This window comes from Hordeum vulgare, chromosome 7H (assembly GCF_904849725.1).
Source record: "Hordeum vulgare subsp. vulgare chromosome 7H, MorexV3_pseudomolecules_assembly, whole genome shotgun sequence".
In the NCBI taxonomy this organism is placed as follows: Eukaryota; Viridiplantae; Streptophyta; class Magnoliopsida; order Poales; family Poaceae; genus Hordeum; species Hordeum vulgare.
In genome coordinates this window covers 553152373-553175521 of record NC_058524.1, presented here as the reverse complement: position 1 = coordinate 553175521, position 23149 = coordinate 553152373, and positions in this window count along the sequence as shown.

Here is a 23149-nt window from a genome sequence, read left to right as displayed (position 1 = left end):
CAGACTCCAAAACTTTTCTAGTAGGATTTGTTTTCCGTTTTGGAATTTTTGAAAAAATAGAAAATTTTAAAGTAGTCCGAAAATCGCACGAGGAGGTGACAAGCCTGCCAGGCACGGGCCACCCCCTGTCCGCGCCTGGGGGGCTTGTGACCACCTCGTGTGTCTCCCGGACTATGTTTTCTTGCGGAGTACTCCTTCTGGTCGGGAAAAAATCATTATATATTCTCCCGAAAGCTCTGACCCTGGTATCATGCAAATTTCCTCTGTTTTCGTTTCGAGCTTGGTTCTGTTGCAGATCTAGATCACTGTGACATCCCCAAAAGTTCCGAAGGACAAGATCTTTGAGAAGGTCATCAATCCCTACCTCGCGGGAATGCTGCTACACCCTCAATCTGTCGAGATGCGTGAGGGGATGTTGCACATCCGTGATGTTGAGGGGCCCAAGAAGACCGGAAGCATGGAGGCGAGGCTCGAAGCAATGGAGCAACAAGTCTTCAAGTGCCAATGGATGGTGGAGCGTGGACTCAACGCCAACCACATGATGATCACGGAGTTCACCAACAAGCACAAGATCGATGCCAATGACATCGGGAAGCACCTCTCCAGGCTCTATGACAGAATTGATCACCTCCAAGCCCAGAATTGATCACCTCCAAGCCCAGATCCAAGCCCAGGTGGTCAAAACTGTGAGTATGAGTATAGATTTAAATCAACACGGTTGGCTGCAGATTTGAGGATTCCGGAGACTCGGTCATCTTTCCATGATGGAGCACCTATGCCTTGTAAGACGGAGGATCAAACCCATGTTGCAACAGCTCCATGATGTCCCACAAGCGTATGGGATCGCAACAGTTTTCAGGGTAGAGTATTCAACCCAAATTTATTGATTCGCTCACAAGGGGAAGCTAAAGGATATTCTCAAGTATTAGCAGCTGAGTTGTCAATTCAACCACACCTGAAAGATTAATGTCTGCAAGCAAAGTATCAGTAGCAAGGTAGTATGATAGCAACGGCACCAGAAAAAGCCTTGGGAATTCCCAGCAATGGCGCCAGAAAAAGGCACGTTGACGGGATGTTAGCGCCAACAAAGCCTTGCAACAAGTAACGGCAGAGTAGCAAGGAACAGTAGTAGTAGCAGCAACAAAGTAACAAGTAACAGCAGTAGCGATAGGGGTAGCAAAGTGGCTCAATCCCTCTTGTATCAAGGGACAAGCCTAGGCAAAGTAACATAGCGAGGACCAGTAGTAAAAGACTCGTAGGCAGTGGATCGGTGATGGATGAGTGTGACGGATGTGATTCATCATGTAACAGCTATAACATGGAGAGATATGTGGCTAGCTCCCGTTCATCAATCTATTATAGGCATGTATTCCGTATGTAGTCATACGTGCTTAGGGAAAAGAACTTGGCTGACATCTATTGTCCATCCCTTCCGTGGCAGCGGGGTCCTAATGGAAACTACGGGATATTAAGGTTCTCCTTTTAATAAAGAACCGGACCAACGCATTAACACGTGGTGAATACATGAACTCCTCATACTATGGTCATCTCCAGGAGTGGTTCCGGCTATTGTCACTGCGGGGTTGCCTGGTCATAACACATAGTAGGTGACTACAACTTGCAAGATAGGATCTAAAAAACACATATATTGGCGACAACATAATAGGTTCAGATCTGAAATCATGGCACTCGGGCCCTAGTGACAAGCATTAAGCATAGCCAAGTAGTAGCAACATCAATCTAGAACATAGTGGATACTAGGGATCAATCCCCGTCAAGAACTAACTCGATTACATGATAGATCTCATCCAACTCATCACCATCCAGCAAGCCTGCGATGAGATTACTCACGAACGATGAAGAGCATCATGGAATTATCAATGGAAAAAGGTTGATGATGACGATGGCGACGATTTTCCCTCTCCGGATCCCGAAACGGACTCCACATCTGCCCTCCAGATGAAGAACAGGATGTGGCGACGCCTCCGTATCGCAAAACGCGATGAAACCTTATCTCTGATTTTTTTTCCAGGAAAAACGGAAGATATAGAGGTGAGATTGGGGGCAATGGTGCCACGTGGGCCCCGCAAGCCTGCATGGCGCAGCCTAGGGGGGTGGCCGCGCTGTGTGGGCTTGTGGCCCACTGGCACACCCCCTCCGGTGGATCTTTGTGCAGGTATTTTTCTTTTATTCCAGAAAAAATCTCAGCAAATTTTCAGGACGTTCTGAGAACTTTCATTTCTGCACAAAAACAACACCATGGCAATTCTGCTGAAAACATCGTTAGTCCGGGTTAGTTCCATTCAAATCATGCAAATTAGAGTCGAAAACAAGGGCAAAAGAGTTCGGAAAAGTAGATACGACGGAGACGTATCACTCCACCACCATCACCTCCAAAGGAAGACAACTAAGCATGGGTATGGGCAATCCCCTTGGCTTGTGCCAAGCTTGGGGGAGTTGCCCCGGTATCGTATCACCATCACATCTTTTGCCTTTACCTTTTCTTAGTTCGATCCTTTTTGGTTTTATCTTTCTCTAGTAGAATAAAGTTCTTAGTGTTTTAGGCTTGAGTTTTGCTTTGTGTCACCCCTGATGTATTCGAGCTCGTGAGCCATATAATAAAGAGTGTTTTAGTTAAGAGCCTTGCCTTGATGCCATGATCAAAAGAATGAGAAAAGAACAAAAGCATGAAAGATCATGCAATGATCTTATGGGAAGTGATGGCTTCACATATAAAAAGAATGTTGATTGAAACTTGTTGAGGGTGGACAAATGTAGACCTTGGTCATTGTTGCAATTAATAGGAAGTGATAAAGAAGGAGAGGTTCACATATAAATATATCATCTTTGACACCATCTATGATTGTGAACACTCACCAAACTATTACATGCTTAGAAGTAGATGTGGGACAAGTAAGACGACATAATGAATTGTGTTTTCTTGGTTCCGAACAATGTTATATGACTAGAGATCCCTTAGCATGTGACGATTCCTTCCACCTCATATCAACCAAAACTTCCGCACTAAGTAGAGATACTACTTGTCCATGCATAAACCTTCAACCTAGTTTTGCCATGAGAGTCCACCGTACCTACCTATGGATTGAATAAGATCCCTCAAGTAAGGTGTCATCGGTGCAAGCAATAAAAATTTCTCCCTAAATATGTATGATCAATTAGTGTGTGGAAAATAAGATTTGTACGAACCTGTGATGAGGAAGACATAAAAGCGACAGACTTCATAATAAACTTCTTTATCACAGGAGGCAATATAAAGTGACGTTCCTTCACACTAAGAGGACACACATCAATACCTCAAAAGCGCATGACAACCTCTGCTTCCCTCTGCGAAGGGCCTATCTTGTACCTTTACTTTTTACCCTTGAAAGAGTCATGGTGATCTACACCAATTCCCTATTTCACCTTTATCTTGGCTAACGTCATATGCTAGGGAAAGATCTATATTCGTATGTCAACTTGGAAGAAAGTATTCATGAATTATTATTATTGACATTACCCTTGAGGTAAATAGCTGGGAGGCGAAACTACAAGCCCCTATCTTTCTCTGTGTCCGACTGAAACTTTGATCTCATGAGTACCACGTGAGTTGTAGCAATTGTAGAAGACAAAATATGATTGAGTATGTGGATTTTCTTTACAAGCTCTTACTTGACTGTTTCCGATGTTATGATAAATTGCAATTGCTTCAGTGACTAAAGTCTATTGGTTGTTAATCCCCAGTAAGGTTCTTGATCCATACTTTACTTTGTGAAGGAATTATCACTTTAGCATGAGAGATTATATGATGAAATTGATGTTCTAACTATGATCATGGTGCCTGCATGTCCGTATCTTGTTTTGTCGACACCTCTGTCTCTAAACATGTGGGCATATTTATTGATCTCGATTTTTGCTTGAGGACAAGCGATGTCTAAGCTTGGAGGAGTTGATACGTCCATTTTGCATCATGCTTTCATGTTGATATTTATCGCTTTTTGGGATGTTATTACACTTCACGGTACAATACTTATGCCTTTTCTCTCTTATTTTGCAAGGTTTACATGAAGAGGGAGAATGCCGGCAGCTGGAATTCTGGCCTGAAAAAGGAGCAAGTTTGAGATACCTATTCTGCGCAACTCCAAAAGCCGTGAAAATCAATGAGCATTTATTTTGGATTTTATGAAAAATACTGGGCCGAAGAAGTATCAGAGGGGCGCCAGCAGGAGGCCACAAGCCTACTAGGCGCGGCCTACCCCGTGGCCACGCCTAGGGGGCTTGTGGGCTCCCTGCTAGCCCTCTGCCCCCCTCTTTTGCTATAAGGAGGGTTTCGTCCCAGAAAAAATCAGGAGGAGGCTTTCGGGAGGAATCGCCGCCACCACAAGGCGGAACTTGAGCAGAACCAATCTAGAGCTCCGGCAGGGTCATCCTGGCGGGGAAATTTCCCTCCCGGAGGAGGAAATCATCACCATCGTCATCACCAACACTCCTCTCATTGGAGGGGACTCATCACCATCAACATCTTCATCAGCACCATCTCATCTCCAAACCCTAGTTCATCTCTTGTAACCAATCTCCGTCTCGCGACTCCGGTTGGTACTTGTACGGTTGCTAGTAGTGTTAATTACTCTTTGTAGTTGATGCTAGTTGGATTATTTTGTGGAAGATTATATGTTAAGATCTTTGATGCTACTCATTACCTCTCTGGTCATGAATATGATTATGCTTTGTGATTAGTCACTTTTGTTCCTGAGGACATGGGATAAGTCACGCTATAAGTAGTCATGTGAATTTGGTATTCGTTTGATATCTTGATGTGTTGTATGTTGTTTTTTCTCTAGTGGTGTTATGTGAACGTCGACTACATAACACTTCACCATTATTTGGGCCTCGAGGAAGGCATTGGGAAGTAGTAAGTAGATGATGGGTTGCTAGAGTGACATAAGCTTAAACCCTAGTTTATGCGTTGCTTCGTAAGGGGCTGATTTGGATCCACTAGTTTAATGATATGGTTAGACTTTTTCTTAATTCTTCTTTCATAGTTGTGGATGCTTGCGAGACGGGTTAATCATAAGTGGGATGCTTGTACAAGTTAGGGCAGTACCCAAGCACCGGTCCACTCACATATCAAAGTATCAAAGTAGCGAACGCGAATCATATGAACATGATGAAAACTAGCTTGACAGAAATTCCCGTGTGTCCTCGGGAGCGTTTTACCTCCAATAAGAGTTTGTCCAGGCTTGTCCCTTTCTAGAAAAGGGATTGGGCCACTTTGCTGCACCATGGTTACTTTTGCTACTTGCTACTTGATGCGAATCATCTTGTTACACAACTACTTGTTACCGATAATTTCGGTGCTTGCAAAGTTTACCTTGCTGAAAACCACTTGTCAGATCCTTCTGCTCCTCGTTGGGTTCGACACTCTTACTTATTGAAAGGACTACGATAGATCCCCTACACTTGTGTGTCATCAATCCGCCGCCTGGCATAGTAGCCATTGGTTGCAAATGGGTCTTTAAGAAGAAAACCGATGTGGATGGAAATGTTCAGATCCACAAAGATCGGGTTGTCGGTAAAGGTTTTGGAAAAGTTCAAGTAATTGACTATGTCGAGACCTACTCGCCGGTAGCGATGCTGAAGTAGGTGAGGATCAGACTAGCTATATGTGCGTATTTTGATTATGAGATATGGGAGACAGATGTCAAAATGGCTTTCCTTCATGAAAATTTAAAAAAGGATGTATACATGATACAACCCGAAGGTTTTGTCGATCCAACTAATGCTGGTAAAATATGCAAGCTCAAGAGATCCATTTATAGATTGAGGCAAGCAGCTCGGAGTTGGAATATTTGTTTTAATGAAGTCATCGTTGACCTTGGTTTCATCAAGAACAAAGAGGACTTATGTTTATACAAGAAGTCTTGTGGGAGCTCGGTAGTATCTTTGATCTTGTATGTAGATAACATACTACTCATCAGAAATGATGTTTCGATATTGAACTCAGTCAAGGAATCATTGAATGTTAAGTTTTCAATGAAGGACCTTGGAGAGGCAGTGTACATTTTAGACATCAAAATCTATAGAGATAGATCGAGGAGTCTTCTCGTCTTAAGCCAACGCACGTACATATACAAAGTGTTGAAGTGGTTCAACATGAGTGAGGCAAAGAAATGGTTCTTGCCCATCTGACATGGTATAGGGCTAAGCAAGACTCAGAGTCCTACGACTTCTGATGAGCGAAACCGGATGAGTTGGATTCCATACGCTTTGGCAATTGGATCCACCATGTGTGCCATGCTATGTACATGACCTGATGTTGCCTATGCAATAAGCATAACAAGAAGATACGAGGCCGACCAAGGTGAGAGTCACTGGGCAGTGGTGAAATCTATCTTGAAGTACCTGAAAAGGACTAAAGAGATGTTCTTAGTTTATGAAGGTGAGGAGGAGCTCTGCATAAAGGGTTACAGTTATCCTCATTTCCAAACCGACAGGGATGATTGTCGATCACAAACTGGATTCGTGTATGTCATGAATGGAGGAGAAGTGAGCTCGACGAGTTCCAAGCAAGATACGGTGGCCAACTGCATAACAAAGGCCGAATACATTGCGGCTTGTGAAGCTGCAAAGGAAGGTGTTTGGATTCGAAAGTTCCTGGAGGATCTTGTTGTGTTCCCGGGCTGGTCAATCCTATTGGATCTTTATTGCGATAGTTCAGGTACCATCGCACATGCGAAGGAGCTGAGACAATACCACAAGACCAGGCACATAGACCAAAAGTATCACCCGATCAAAAGCTCGTACAAAATGGTGATACTAATTTATGCAAGATTCACACGGATGCAAATGTCGCAGATCCTTGACTAAGCCATTTCCGCAACCCAAGTATGAGGGGCACCTTAGAGATATGGGCATTCGATGTCTATTTGGTTGACTCTAGTGCATGTGGGATACTATTGGAGATATGCCCTAGAGGCAATCATGTATGACGATATTCCCTATGTGTTTATGAATAAAGATTGTCCTTGGACATTATCAGTGATGTGTATTAACAAGTATGTGACTTGTTTGTGAGACTATACATTGTATGATGACTATCCTAAATGATCCCTAGTCGAAAGAGTTGTGTGGAAGCGCAACTACCTAGACAAGCATATGATACAGTGGATGGTCCGGTCTCAATAACCATGTAGCATTCGATGCTAGCCGGATAATATGGACTCAGAAAGATTTGGTCGGACTTTATGTAGTCGGATCAGAGTCGAGATAAGGTTTGAGTTGGACAGACCGAACTATGAGACACAGTGATTGGTCATCTTTGAGTCTCTAGTATAACAAATGTTCTATGTCCTAAGACCTGAGCTGACGCATGTACTCGGGATGGTGACAGACTTGCTTTGCGACATCGAAACGCTACTCCGTAACTGGGTAGTTACAAAGGTAGGTTTCGGCCTTGTCCAAACCCATGTTGCAAGACGTGGTCAAGCAAGATGGGATTTGCCCATCCGATCAGGAGATACTTTGGGCCCCTTGGGTGATCTGTCCTAGACAAGCATGGCCATACGATGAGGATTATGAGATAATCCAAATGTTGATCAGATTCACCAGAACGAGAAAGAGGTCGTGTGGCAACAGAGATGACCATGTCGCCTTGAGAATGACAATGTATATCGTGTGGCAAAGGGAACAACAGTATTAAGTACATGTTTGCCTAACCAGCTTCATTGGACACTTGGAGATGGCACGCCTTGCTAGAGGCTTCTACCGACTAGTCAAGTCGGACGTGGTATGACTCGCGACCAAGTGAACGAGAACCTAAAGGGTCGCACGCTTAAGGGAAGGAACACGTGAGATTTAGAGTCCGTGCGAGGCCCAAGAGTTGAGCTCGCGCCGGACGCCTATATATAGTGGAGGTGCGGCACACCTGTTTGATTGATCGCTTCGGCACCATCATTAGGGCTTTGCATGTGTTGCAACTAGCCACCTCCAGTCGTCACCGCCGATCGTGTGATCCGGACCTAGCAGTCCGTTGCACGGTGTTCCTCCAGCACGTGTAGATACCGTTAGAGGAGGTGCACCTACATCGCTCCGGCGAACCTATACGTGGGATCCGGCGACAGACTGTTCGAGGGAGATCGGACGAGGAGGAGACGGACCATGCGGATGCCCTGCCACATCTACTTCCATTGCACGACAGTACGCGTCTAGTGGTAACAATCTGTGATCCATTTGTGTAGCATGTTCTTGGTTGTGCTTCGCGTAGGAAAATTTTAATTTTCATGCGATGCGCCTATGGTAGAATGCAACATTTGCAACATTCATAATAATTGCACACAACATGATACGGCGGCAACGTGTTCTGCTTCGACGGTATATAGAGATACCGAGTTTTGTTTCTTTGATGACCAAGACACAAGAGATATCCCAAGAAATTGACATGTATCTGAGGTGGATTTTCTATCAATCTTGTCTCCCGCATAGTCCGAGTCGGAATAGGCAACAATATTAAAATAAGATCCCTTGGGATACCATATGCCAAAGTTTGGTGTATGTATCAAGTATCTCACGATTCTTTTCGCAGCCTTTACATGACACTCCTTAAGTGTTGCTTGATATCATGCACACATGCAAACACTCAACATGATATCGAGACATGAGGCACATAGATATAAAAATGAACCCATCCTTGATTAATAAACCTTTTGATCTACCGGTTTGTCCTCCTTGGTGAGGTCAACATGTCCACTAGTAGGGATGGGAGTTTTCATAACTTTCCACTCTTGCATGTCGAACTTCTGGATCAATTCCTTGGTGTACTTGGTTGGAGATATAAATGTACCTTCTCTCGTTTGTTTGATTTGCAAACTAAGGAAGAATTTTAGTTCACACATCATGAACATCTCATACTTCTCGTGCATCAACCTTCCAAACTTCTCACTAAAATGTGGGTTAGTAGATCCAAAGATAATATCATCCACATAAATTTGGCATACGAATAGTTCTCCATTGACTCTTTTAGTGAATAAGGTTGCATCAATTTTACCAATCTCAAAACCCTTTTCAACAAGAAACTTCGTTAGGCATTTGTACCAAGCTCAAGGCGCTTGTTTAAGACCACATAAAGCTTTACGAAGTTTATAAACATGATTAGGTTTCTGAGGATTCACAAAGCCAGGAGGTTGTTTGACATAAACTTCCTCTTCAATTTCATAGTTCAGAAAAGCACTTTTTATATCCAATTGGTAATGAGTAATATCATGGTGATTGGCATAAGCGAGAAGAATACAAATGGCTTCAAGTATAGAAATGAGGTTATAGGTCTCACCGTGGTCCATACCTTTGACTTGCGTGTAACCTTGGGATACGAGACATGCCTTGTTGCATACCACTTTTCAATCTTCATCTTGCTTGTTCTGAAACACACTTTTGTACCAATGATGTTGTGCTCGTCCTTGGGTTTCTCCATGAGTGTCCAAACTTTATTCCTCTCAAAGTTGTGTAGCCTTTCGTGCATGGCATTCACCCAATCCGGGTCTTGAAGTGCTTCTTCTACCTTCATAGGCTCAATGCTAGAGAAAAATGAGTAATGCTGACAAAAGTTAGCTAAACGAGTTTTAGGGTGAGTGAGTCACCCAGTTTGTACGTCACCGAAGATTTGATTTAGCGGATGATCCTTGTCCACTCTTGCTCGAACTCGTGACATATTTTTCCTATTGGATGGTGGAGCTTCCTCATCATCATCTTGTTCTTCGGTGTCGTTGAAGGTGTGATACGTCTCCATCGTATCTACTTTTCCAAACTCTTTTGCCCTTGTTTTGGACTCTAATTTGCATGATTTTAATGGAACTAACCTGGACTGACGTTGTTTTCAGCAGAATTGCCTTGGTGTTGTTTTTGTGCAGAAATGAAAGTTCTCAGAACGTCCTGAAAATTTACGGAGAATATTTTTGGAAAATATGAAAAATACCTGCGCAAATATCCACGTGAGGGGGTGGGCCAGTGGGCCACAAGCCCTGTAGCCGCCACCCCGGTGGCGGATGGCAAGCTTGTGGGGCCCACATGGCTCTTCCGCCCCCAATCTCAGCTCTATAAGTTCACTTTCGTTCCAGAAAAATAAAAAGGGAAGATTTTGTCGCGTTTACGATATGGAGGTGCCACCACAACCTTTTCTTCATCTGGAGGGCAGATCTGGAGTCCGTTTTGGGCTCCGGAGAGGGGAAATCGTGGCCATCGTCATCATCAACCTTCTTTCCTCTCCAATTCCATGAAGCTCTTCGTCGTTCGTGAGTAATCTATTCGTAGGCTCGCTGGGCGGTGATGAGTAGGATGAGATCTATCATGTAATCGAGTTAGTTTTGACGGGGATTGATCCCTAGTATCCACTATGTTCTGAGATTGATGTTGCTACTACTTTGCCATGCTTAATGCTTGTCACTAGGGCCGAGTGCCATGATTTCAGATCTGAAATTATTATGTTGTCACTAATATATGTGTGTTTTAGATCTGATCTTGCATTTTGTAGTTACCTACTATGTGTTATGATCCGACAACCCCGGAGTGACAATAACCGGAACCACTCCCGATGATGACCATAGTTTGAGGAGTTCATGTGTTCACCAAGTGCTAATGCGTTGGTCCGGTTCTTTATTAAAAGGAGAACCTTAATATCCCATAGTTTCCTTTTGGACCCCGCTGCCTCGGGAGGGATGGACAATAGATGTCATGCAAGTTCTTTTCCCTAAGCACGTATGACGACACACGGAATGCATACCTACATCACATTGACGAAAGGGAGCTAGCCACATATCTCTCCGTGTTATAACTGTTGCATGGTGAATATCATCCAAACAAATCACCGACACATTGCCTACGAGTTTGTCCTGCTGCTACTGCTGTTACTTGTCTTGCTCTACTGCTACTGCTGTTACTTGTCTTGCTCTGCTGCTACTCTTGTTACTTGTCTTGCTTTGCTACTACTATCGCTTGCTACTGTTGCTACTTGCTACTGCTGTCACTACTGCTGTTCCTTGCCACTGCTATTACTCGTTACACTGCTGCTACCTGCTACAATTAATACTTTTTCTCGCGCCGTTGACGGGAAAGAATATTTTCCGTCCACGGGCAATTTCTGGCGCCACAGATACGACAGTTAGGAATAGTGTGCCATCAACACATCGTTTCTGACACCGTTGTTATCATACTACTTTGTTGCTGATACTTTGCTTGCAGATACTAATCTTTCAGGTGTGGTTGAATCTGATAAATTCAGCTGCTAATACTCGAGAGTATCCTCTCACCTCCTGTCCGGCGAATCAACAAATTTGGGTCGAATACTCTACCCTCGAAAATTGCTATGATCCCACGCGCTGGTGGGCCATCAACAAACATTCTTCTAGTTTCGATTGCCAGAGAGTGCTAGCAGCATTCTTCTGGTGCCGTTGCAGGGGAAGTTCTGTTGTCATAGAGTCAGCATTTTTCTGGCACCGTTGCCGGGGAGGTATTGCTATATTATCTGAGTTACTTGGGATTTATATCTGCTGATCACTATGAAGAATCTGAAGGATCCAAAAACCAAAGTCTTGCCCTCAACTACGAGGGGAGGTAAGGAACTGCCATCTAGCTCTGCACTTGATTCACCTTCAGTTATGAGTAAGTTTGCGACATCACCTCCTGCTAGAAATCTTGATATGTTGCCTGTGCTTGATGATGCTTATGATGCTACTGCTAGAGATGCTATGCTTGATACTGCTAGAGATACTACTTTGCCTGATGTTCCACTAGGGGTGTTCCTTGATGCTCATATTGCTAGAGTTACTTCCAATGCTCGTGATGCTTTTGAAACTGCCGATACTATTGAGATAGAACCTGATTTTGCTCCTGCTAGATCTAGCTCTCCTAGATATGAATTGCCTGATATACCTGAGGGTTATGTTATGGAGGGAGAGATAGCTAAGGTTTTTTTTTGCGTGTAAGGATGCCTATGACGCTGAGAAATTACTTCTCAAGTGGAAGGAAAAACCTCTGAAAGCTAGGATGAAATACGACCCGAAGTTTGCCACTTCACCTATCTTCATCACCAATAAGGATTATGAATTCTCTGTCGATCCTGAGATAATCTCTCTAGTCGAATCTGATCCTTTTCACGGTTATGAGTCTGAGACGGTCGTAGCCCATCTTACCAAGCTACACGATATAGCCACCCTTTTCACTAGTGAGGAGAAGATCCGCCACTACTACATCCTTAAGCTGTTTCCTTTCTCTCTAAAGGATGACGCTAAAGCCTGGTTCACCTCTCTTGCTTCTGGATGTGTGAGTAGTCCCCAGGATATGGTCTATTACTTGTGTGAGAAATATTTCCCTCCCCATAAGAAGCAAGCTGCCTTGCAGGAAATATACAACTTTGCTCAACTCCAAGAAGAGAGTCTGCCACAAGCTTGGGGGAGGCTCGTCCAGCTACAAAATTCTTTGCCTGATCACCCTCTTAAGAAGAACGAGATACTTGATATCTTCTATAACGGACTTACTGATGCCTCTAGAGACCACCTAGATAGTTGTGTCGGTTGTGTTTTTAGGGAACGGACTGTCGAACAAGCTGAGACCCTACTGAATAACATCTTGATCAACAATAATGCTTGGACTATTCCCGAACCACCTCCTAAGCCAACTCCTAAGAAAAGAGGTATTCTATTCCTCAATCCTGAAGATATACAAGAAGCCAAGAAATCTATGCAAGAGAAAGGCATTAGATCTGAAGATGTCAAAAAATCTACCACCTATCGAAGAGATCCATGGTCTCGATAACCCGATACAGGTAGTAGAAGTGAATTCTCTACGTAGGTTTGATGAGAGTGATATTCCGTTTGACAAACCTGCTAGCCTATGCTTTGATGAATTTGACAACTTTGTTGCCAAACAACAGAGTTTCAATGATTATGTTAGCAGACATTTGGAATAAAGTACTCGTATGCTTAGCCATTTAAGTGCTTGTGTAGACAGAAATGTCAATGATCTGAAGCTTCTGAGTAAACATGCCTCTATGATTACTACTCAGGTAGAACAAGTACTTAAAGCTCAGAATGACTTGCTCAATGAATTAAATGACAACTCTGTCAGAGTCATTACTAGAGGAGGCAAAATGACTCAGGAACCTTTGTATCCTGAAGGTCATCCTAAGAGAATTGATCAAGATTCTCAAGGAATCAATGCTGACACACCCAGTCATCCTAAGGAGAAGAAAAAGGATGATAGAAACCTACATGCCAGTTCACCAAATACTGTCACACCTGAAGAACCTAATGATATTTCTGCGTCTGATGCAGAAACACAATCTGGTAATAAACATGAACCTGGTGACAATATGGACAGTGATGTTCATAATAACGCTCAATCTAGCAATGATGAGGATGTGGAGATTGAACCTACGGTTAATCCTGATAACCCACAACCTAAGAGATACGATAAGAATGACTTCACTGCTAGGAAGCATGGTAAAGAATGGAAGCTATGGGTTCAGAGATCTATGCCCTTTCCTCCTAAGCCATCCAAGAAAAAGGATGATGAGGATTTTGAGCGCTTCGTTGAGATCATAAGACCCATCTTTCTGCAGATGAGGTTAACTGATATACTCAAAATGTCTCCGTACACCAAGTACATGAAATATATCATGACTAATAAATGAAAGATACCAGATCTTGAGATCTCCACCATGCTTGCCAATTACACTTTCAAAGGTGGAACTCCTAAGAAACTTGGTGATCCCGGAGTGCCCACTATACCTTGTTCCATTAAAGGAAACTACGTAAGAACTGCCTTATGTGACCTTGGAGCCGGTGTTAGTGTTATGTCACTCTCTCTTTATCGTAGACTTGAATTGGATAAGTTGACACCCACTAAAATTTCTCTGCAAATGGCCGACAAATCAACTGCTTTCCCTATCGGTATTTGCGAGGATGTGCCTGTTGTGGTTTCTAACACCACTATCTTAACATACTTTGTTATCTTGGATATTCCCGAGGACGATGCCATGGTTGTCATCCTTGGAAGACCCTTTTTAAACACTACAGGGGCTGTTATAGATTGCAACAAAGGCAATGTCACTTTCCATGTCAACGGTAATGAGCACACAATGCACTTTTTGAAGAAACGATATCAAGTACATTACATCAATGCTATCGAAAATACTTCATCGATTCTTATTGGGAGCTTTGAATGCCCTATTCCTCGTGTCAAGATGAAGTATGATTTGCTTGTTGGGGAGATACATATCCCCATTGAGGTGACTTAGTGGCTATTCGAAAATTCTCCGTTCTGTCTTGCGATTCGAGAAGGTTTTGTTATGAGGACTTGATCAACCCGTTGACGGATTTCTTTCGATGACCATGAAATGGATGAATCAAAGAGTCACATACCTTTGTTTTGAGGTTTCTTTTTCTGTTGCTTAGAAGAAAAATGATAGATTTAGTTTTGTTTTTCCTGTTTTCTGTTTTAGCATCGCGGAGAAAAATACCCCGAAAATAAAAGTTCACCGATGGTCATGAAAATTTTGTATGATTTTTTCTGGAATATTTGAAAATTACTGGGCTTGAGAGCTGGCCTGGGGGCCTGACCAGTGGGCGACAAGCCCTGCCACCGCCACCCCCTGGTGGCGGCTAGCAAGCTTGTGGGGCTCACAGGGACCCCCTCCACTCATTCCAGCTCCCATCCTCTTCTTCCACCTCTAGAAAAAATTGTTTCGCAGCTCAAACCCGTGTTCTTGCTCATTTGGCTGTGATTTTCGATCTCCTTGCTCAAAGCACCATTCTCCGAACCGTTTTGGGGAAATTACACCTTGGTAAGTGACTCCTCCATTGGTCCAATTAGTTTTTGCTCTAGTGCTTTATCCTTCGCGTATTCTTGCTACCTTGGTGACCCTGTTCTTGAGCTAGAAATGTTGATTTTAGCTGGTCCCAAGTAGTTTTAGCGCGTGATACAATCTCTAGGCACTAGTAGGAGTAGTTTCTACAAGTTGGGTTAATCTTTATTCACTTTTGTTTCGAAGTCTCTAAATATTTCAGAATTTTTCAGAGCTAGAAAAAGGAAAATACGAGGAGGTTCATGAGAGGCTCTTCAAGCCGTAACCCCAAGGAGGATGAGAAGAACCACCCCAAGTACGTAGTCCCTCGAGTCATAGAAGTTCGAGCGTGCGAGTGGCCAAGTGATGAATTTTTGCGCGCCGCTGGACTTTATGAAGACTTTTATTACTTGGTGGAGAACACAGGTCATACTAAGTTCATTGAATATTAGTGCTCACAATACCTTCTCCTCACCAATATTTTCATTCAAAGCTTCAACTTTTATCCGAGGAAGAATCCTCCCATGGTTGAGTTCATGATATACGATGTCCCCCCAGTGCATGACGCTACAGGATTTTTGCAATGTATGCAAATTACCTTATGTTGGGGATATCCGTGACACTCGTCCACGGGACTTGGAGGATTCCATTGGTACTATTGCTGTTGAACAGGAGCGAGGAGTGTGTCGCGCTACAATTGCTAGCATACATATTCCTGTGCTTCGGTACTTCTCACTATTTGTGGGAAAATGTTTGATTGTCCGTGGGGAGGCTGGATCACTTAGTTCTCCAGACCTTGCGATTTTGCGCGAAGGCCTTTATAACAATACGACTTATAGCCTAGGTGCTATAGTGGCCCAACGGTTGAACACCAACCGTTCCAAGGGTGTCGTCTATGGAGGTATCTATGCTACCCATATTGCCACACACTTTGAGATACCCATTAGACTGGGAGAGGAAGGAGAGATGCTCCTCCCCGAGAAATATCTGGATTATGACAGCATTGTTTGCCATGATTTTCTGGATAGAGATGCTAGCAGACGGATGATTTATAACCTGGTATTTAGTCAGGGTTCTCGAGAGACTATTACTTTGCCTGCCCCTTCTTTGTTCGATCTTCATGCAGGCAGGTACACTATTATGCCCTCGGACAACTATGCATATTGGGGTTTGGCCCAACCATAGGCACCCATGCCCGAGCCGCCAGTTGAGTACCAGACGCCAGTTTATCAGTGGGAGCCAGAGGACCTCACACAACAGTGGCATCCACAGTCTGCTCTCGAGTATCCTGGAGCTGGTTATTTACCACCTGGGGAGTAGACCAAGCTAGGCCAAAAGCCTAAGCTTGGGGGAGTACGTGTTCTCACCGACTTTACATTCATGCTTATGCTTTCACTTTGTTAGCCGGTGTTTACACTTTGCCACTGTATTATCCATGCTAGTTTATTTTCCTTTTCTTGTTTCCTTGTTTTGTGTCCTTTTGAGAAAACCCAAAAAGATTTTCCTTGCTTCTTTTGCTTGTTGGGAGTTTTCCCGTGTAAATAGTTTTATTTTTCTTTGGGTCAAGGTAGAAGATATTGGTTATAATGTTTAGTGGTTCTTACATGCATACCTGTTTAGCTTTCAAAGAGCCATATTACTTTGTCTTATCCTTTGTGTTTCCCTACAGATTCAGCTTAGTCCAATGCACGAGCACTCTTATTATTGTTCACATCGTTCGATCGTGCAAATGAAAGGCAATAATGAGGATATATGATGAAGTGACTGAGACTGAAAAGCTGGTATGAACTCTATCTATTTTGTTTTTGTAAATATGACTAGCTTGTCAACCCAGATTCAGCTTTGTTGTGAGAGAACCATGTTTGCAATGACAACTTAGAGATCATAGTTTCTGATGCCAAGGTTAATTAGCTGAGAGTTTATAATGGTTTGTCTTGAATTCCAACATAGATTTTGAGATGACTATGATGTAGTATGATAGGATGGTATTCTCCTTTGAATGATTCAAGTGGATTCACTTGGCGCATGTTCATGCATGTAGTTGAAACAAAATCAACATAGCCTCTATGATGTTCGTGTTCATCGTGATTTATATCCTGTTCATGCTTGCATTCATTGTTAGTCAAACTCATTGCATCTTGATGACTGTTGTCGCTCTCTAGTTGGTCGCTTCCCAGTCTTTTGCTGGCCTTCACTTGTACTAAGCAGAATACTGCTTGTGCATCCACTTCCATAAACCCAAAAGTTTTTCCATGAGAGTCCACCATACCTACCTATTTGCGGTATCTACCTACCGTTCCAAGTAAATTTGCATGTGCCACTCTCTAAACCTTCAAGAAATAATCTGTTTTGCATGCCCGAACCGCTCATGTGGTGACAGGGGGTTATTGGTATCTTCCATGCTAGGAGTGTTATCCTCAACATGTGTTTATCCACTATCATTCACGAGAAAGGGGCCGGTAATTGGAATGCCCAGTTCCACGCTTAAATCGAATACATAACAATAAAACAAGACTCCCCCCGGATTGATGTTAGTATGGACGGTACCCGAGGATTCGGCTAGCCGTGGAGTTTGATTGATTGGTGGTGGGGGAGTTAAAACTTTACTTTTCTATTTGGGAACCGCCTATAGCATGAGTAGCATGTAAGATATTGAGAACTCTTGGTCATTGCGTTGACAATGAAAGCATGCCACCCAAAATTATTATCTCTGTTTTCAAAGCGTGAGCTCTGGCACCTCTGCATATCAATGCTTCCCTCTGCGAAGGGCCTGTCTATTTATTTTCCTGTTGAGTCATCCTCCTCTTATATAAGCACCAATTAGAGAGCACCTCTGTCATTTTTATGCTTTGCTTTTGATTGATATTGAGCATGACTATGACTGGATCTTCATTGCTATGAATTACAATGTTTAGTCTGCCCTTGATCTTTGAAAGTGCTCTGCATTTATGTTTTGCAGTCTCAGAAAGAGCTAGCGAGATACCACCTATTCATATTGCTTCATGCTTGTTTTGATTGAAGTGTTGGTATTTGAAACTCATTATTATTTGCTCGTTAGCTGATTATGCCAATGATATTAGTTTACCGTGAGACCTTTGTGTTACTTGCTTATGTGGTTAACTTGTGATCTTGCTGAAATTCTGGTTATGAGTTAGACATAGTTGCAACAACAAGATCAAACAGAGTTTGTCAAAGTTTTTCTTTCTCTCTCAGTTTGTCAACTGAGTTGCTTGAGGACAAGCAAGGTTTTAAGCTTGGGGGAGTTGATACGTCTCCATCATATCTACTTTTCCAAACTCTTTTGCCCTTGTTTTGGATTCTAATTTGCATGATTTGAATGGAACTAACCTGGAGTGACGTTGTTTTCAGCAGAATTGCCTTTGTGTTGTTTTTGTGCAGAAATGAAAGTTCTCAGAACGTCCTGAAAATTTACGGAGAAAATTTCTGGAAAATATGAAAAATACCTGTGCAAAGATCCACCTGAGGGGGTGGGCCAGTGGGCCACAAGCCGTGTAGCCGCCACCCCCCTGGTGGCGGATGGCAAATTTGTGGGGCCCACGTGGCTCTGTCGCCCCCAATCTCAGCTCTATATGTTCACTTTCGTCCCAGAAAAAATGAAAAGAGAAGATTTCGTCGTGTTTACGGTACGGAGACGCCACCACTACCTGTTCTTCATCTGTAGGGCAGATCTGGAGTCCGTTTTGGGCTCCGGAGAGGGGATATCGTTGCCATCATCATCATCAACCTTCTTCCCTCTCCAATTCCATGAAGCTCGTCGTCGTTCGTGAGGAATCTATTCGTAGGCTCGCTGGGCGGTGATGAGTAGGATGAGATCTATCATGTAATCGAGTTAGTTTTGACGGGGATTGATCCCTAGTATCCACTATGTTTTGAGATTGATGTTGCTACTACTTTGCCATGCTTAATGCTTGTCACTAGGGCCCGAGTGCCATGATTTCAAATCTGAAATTATTATGTTGTCACCAATATATGTGTGTTTTAGATCCTATCTTGCAAGTTGTAGTTACCTACTATGTGTTATGATCTGGCAACCCCGGAGTGACAATAACCGGAACCACTCCCGGTGATGACCATAGTTTGAGGAGTTCATGTGTTCACCAAGTGCTAATGCGTTGGTCCGGTTCGTTATTAAAAGGAGAACCTTAATATCCCGTAGTTTCCTTTTGGACCCCGTTGCCTCGGGAGGGATGGAAAATAGATGTCATGCAAGTTCTTTTCCCTAAGCACGTATAACGACACACGAAATGCATGCCTACATCACATTGATGAACGGGAGCTAGCCAGATATCTCTCCATGTTATAATTGTTGCATGATGAATATGATCCAAACAAATCACCGACCCATTACCTATGAGTTTGTCCCGCTGCTACTGATGTTACTTGTGTTGCTCTGCTGCTACTGATGTTACTTGTCTTGCTTTGCTGCTACTGCTGTTACTGTGTCTTGCTCTGCTACTACTGTCGCTTGCTACTGTTGCTACTTGCTACTGCTATCACTACTGCTATTCCTTGCCACTGCTATTACTCGTTACACTGCTGCTACCTGCTACAATACTTTTTCTCGCGCTGTTGACGGGAAAGAATATTTTCTGTCCACGGGAAACTTCTGGCGCCACTGATACGACAGTTAGGAATAGTCTACCATCAACATATCGTTTCTGACACCGTTGTTATCGTACTACTTTGCTGCTGATACTTTGCTTGCACATACTAATCTTTCAGGTGTGGTTGAATCTGATAAATTCAGCTGCTAATACTCGAGAGTATCCTCTCACCTCCTGTCGGGCGAATCAACAAATTTGGGTCGAATACTCTACGCTCGAAAACAGCTACGATCCCATGCGCTGGTGGGCCGTCAACAAACATTCTTTTAGTTTCGATTGCCGGAGAGTGCTAGCAGCATTCTTCTGGTGCCGTTGCAGGGGAAGGTCTGCTGTCACGGAGTCAAGGTGTCATCTCCTTGAGGTGGTTGTGGAAGATGGTTGAGGTGGATCATGATGCACTTCTTCCTCCTCCTCATCTTGTCGTGTACCACTTGTGAATGCCTCCATGTCATTTTGTGGTTCGCCTTGACGCGAAGTAGGAGCTTCCACTTGCGTTGATGAAGTACTTTACTTCACCTCCATGGGATGAATCTTGTCGATGGACAAGTCTTGGATGGCTTCTGAAGGTTCCTTATATCCTAGATCATTTGGCAATTGTTTGACTTTCGAACCATTAGATCCATCAAACTATTGGGAAACGTAGCATGGGCAACAAAAAAATTCCTACGCACACGCAATACCTATCCATCGTGATGATCATCTACGAGAGGGGACACTGAATCTACATACCCTTGTAGATCACTAAGCGGAAGCGTATATAACGCGGTTGATGTGGTGGAACATCTTCGCGATCCAAATCGCAACTCGTCCCGCGATCTCATCATGATCCGTCCCGCGAGCCCATCACGTTCCATCCCGATCTATTGCCGAAAGGATGGCACCTCCACGTTCAACATGTGTATAGCTCGATGATGATCCCCGCCTTCTTGATACATCAAGAGGGGTGGAGAGGTAGATGATTTCTCCAGCATAGCAGCGTGGTGGTGGTGGTGGTGGTGGTGAACTAATCCAGCAGGGCTTCGCTTAAGCACCGTCGAACTAGACTAGAGGAGAAACAAATCTAGAGAGAAGTAGAGGGAGCATGTGGCAATTAGGGTTAGCCCTCACCTCTAATATCTCTAGTATATACAGGAGGTAGGGAGGCGAGGAGGCAGCCTCAAACCATGAAGGTTTGGCCGAAATTGGAGATGGAGGAGTCCTACTCCAATCCTACTAGGAGTCCTACTCCAATCCTACTCCTCTCCACTTGGAAACCCTTTCCACCTTTTCCACCTTTGGGTTTCTTTCCTTCCCACCTACAATCCGACTTGGTCTTTAGTGGAGGCTTCGGCCACACCACTAAGGGCTGGTCCACGTCCTCCCACAGCCCATGAGACCCTTTCGTGTGCGTGGTCCCACCTGGTGGACCCCTGGAAACCATTCGTCACTCCTGGTACACTCTAGAAATGCCCAAAACTTTTCCAGAGTTCAAAACCCACTTTCCTATATATCAATCTTTATCCCCGGACCATTCGAGAGCTCCTCGTGATGTCAAGGATCTCATCCGGGACTCGGAACAAGTTTCGGTTACCAAACACACATAACTCAATAATACCGAAACGTCACCGAACCTTAAGTGTGCAGACCCTATGGGTTCGAGAACTATGCAGACATGACCTGAGACACTCCCCGGTAAATAAGCAATAGCGGGACCTGGATGTCCATATTGGCTCCTTCATATTCTACGAAGATCTCTATCGGTTGAACCTCTATGTCAAGGATTCATTTAATCATGTATGATGATCCCTTTGTCCTTTGGTATGTTACTTGCCCAAGATTCGATCGTCGGTATCTCCATACCTAGTTCAATCTCGTTACCGTAAAGTCTCTTTACTCGTTCCATAATACAAGATCCCGTAACTAACTCCTTAGTCACATTGCTTGCAAGGCTTGTTGTGATGTTGTATTACCGAGTGGGCCCCGAGATACCTCTCCTTCACACGGAGTGACAAAACCCAGTCTTGATCTATGCCAACCCAACATACACCTTTGGAGATACCTGTAGAGCACCTTCATAGTCACCCAGTAAGGTTGCGATGTTTGATACACACAAGGTATTCCTCTGGTGTCCGGGAGTTGCATGATCCCATGGTCATAGGAACAGATACATTGACATGCAGAAAACAGTAGCAATAAACTCACACGATCATATGCTACGTTTATAGTTTGGGTCTTGTCCATCACATCATTCTCCTAATGATGTGATCCCGTTATCAAGTGACAACACTTGCCTATGGCGAGGAAACCTTGACCATCTTTGATCAACAAGCTAGTCAACTAGAGGCTCACTAGGGACAGTGTGTTGTATATGTATCCACACATGTATTTGAGTTTCCAATCAATACAATTCTAGCATGGATAATAAAAGATTATCATGAACAAGGAAATATAATAATAACCAATTTATTATTGCCTCTAGGGCATATTTCCAATAGTCTCCCACTTGCACTAGAGTCAATAATCTAGTTCACATCACTCTGTGATTGTAATGAATCTAACACCCATACAGTATTGGGGTTCGATCATGTCTTGCTTGTGAGAGATATTTTTAGTCAACTGATCTGAACCTTTCAGATCCGTGTGTGCTTTACGAATCTCTATGTCATCCTATAGATGCTGCTACTACCCGCCATTTGGAACTATTCCAAATGACTACTCCACTATACAAATTCGTTTACTGCTCAGAGTCATCCGGATTAGTGTCAAAGCTTGCACCGACGTAACCCTTTACAACGAGCTCTTTTATCACCTCCATAATTGAGAAAAATTCCTTGGTCTACTAGTTACTAAGGATAACCTTTGACCAGTGTTCAGTAATCCATTCCTGGATCACTTTCGTACCCCTTGACAGTTTCATGGCAAGGCACACATCAGGTGCGGTAGACAACATATCATACTATAGAGCCTATGGCTAAAGCATAGGGGACGACCTTCGTCATTTCTCTGTCTTCTGTTGTGGTGGAGCTTTTGAGTATTACTCAAATTCACACCTTACAACATAGCCAAGAACTCCTTATTTGCTGATCTATTTTAAACTCCATCAAAAACTCTGTCTAGGCATGTATTTCGTTGAAAGTTTTATTAAGCGTCTTAATCTATCTCTATAAATCTTGATGCTCAATGTTCAAGTAACTTAATCCATATTTTTCCATTAAAAAACTCCTTTCAAACAACCCTTTATGCTTTCCAAAAATTCTGCATTATTTCTAAACAACAATACATCAACCACATATACTCATCACAAATTTTATAGTGCTCCCACTCACTTCTTTGGAAATACAAGTTTCTCATAAACCTTTTATAAACCCAAAAGCTTTTATCATCTCATCAAAGCGCATATTCCAACTTCGATATGCTTGCTCCAGTCCATCGAACGATCACTGGAGCTAGCATACTTGTCAGCATCCTTAGGATCGCCAAAACCTTCTGCTTGTATCACATACCACCTTTCCTCAAGGAAACCGTCGAGGAAACAATGTTTTGACATCCTATCTGCAAGATTTCATAAACAATGCAACAACTGCTAGCTTCCAATAGACTTTTAGCATTGCTACGAGTGAGAAAGTCTCATCATAGTCAATTCTTTGAACGTGCCGGAAACATCTTTGCGACAAGTCGAGCTTTCTTAATGGTGACTTTTCACCATCATCGTCTATCT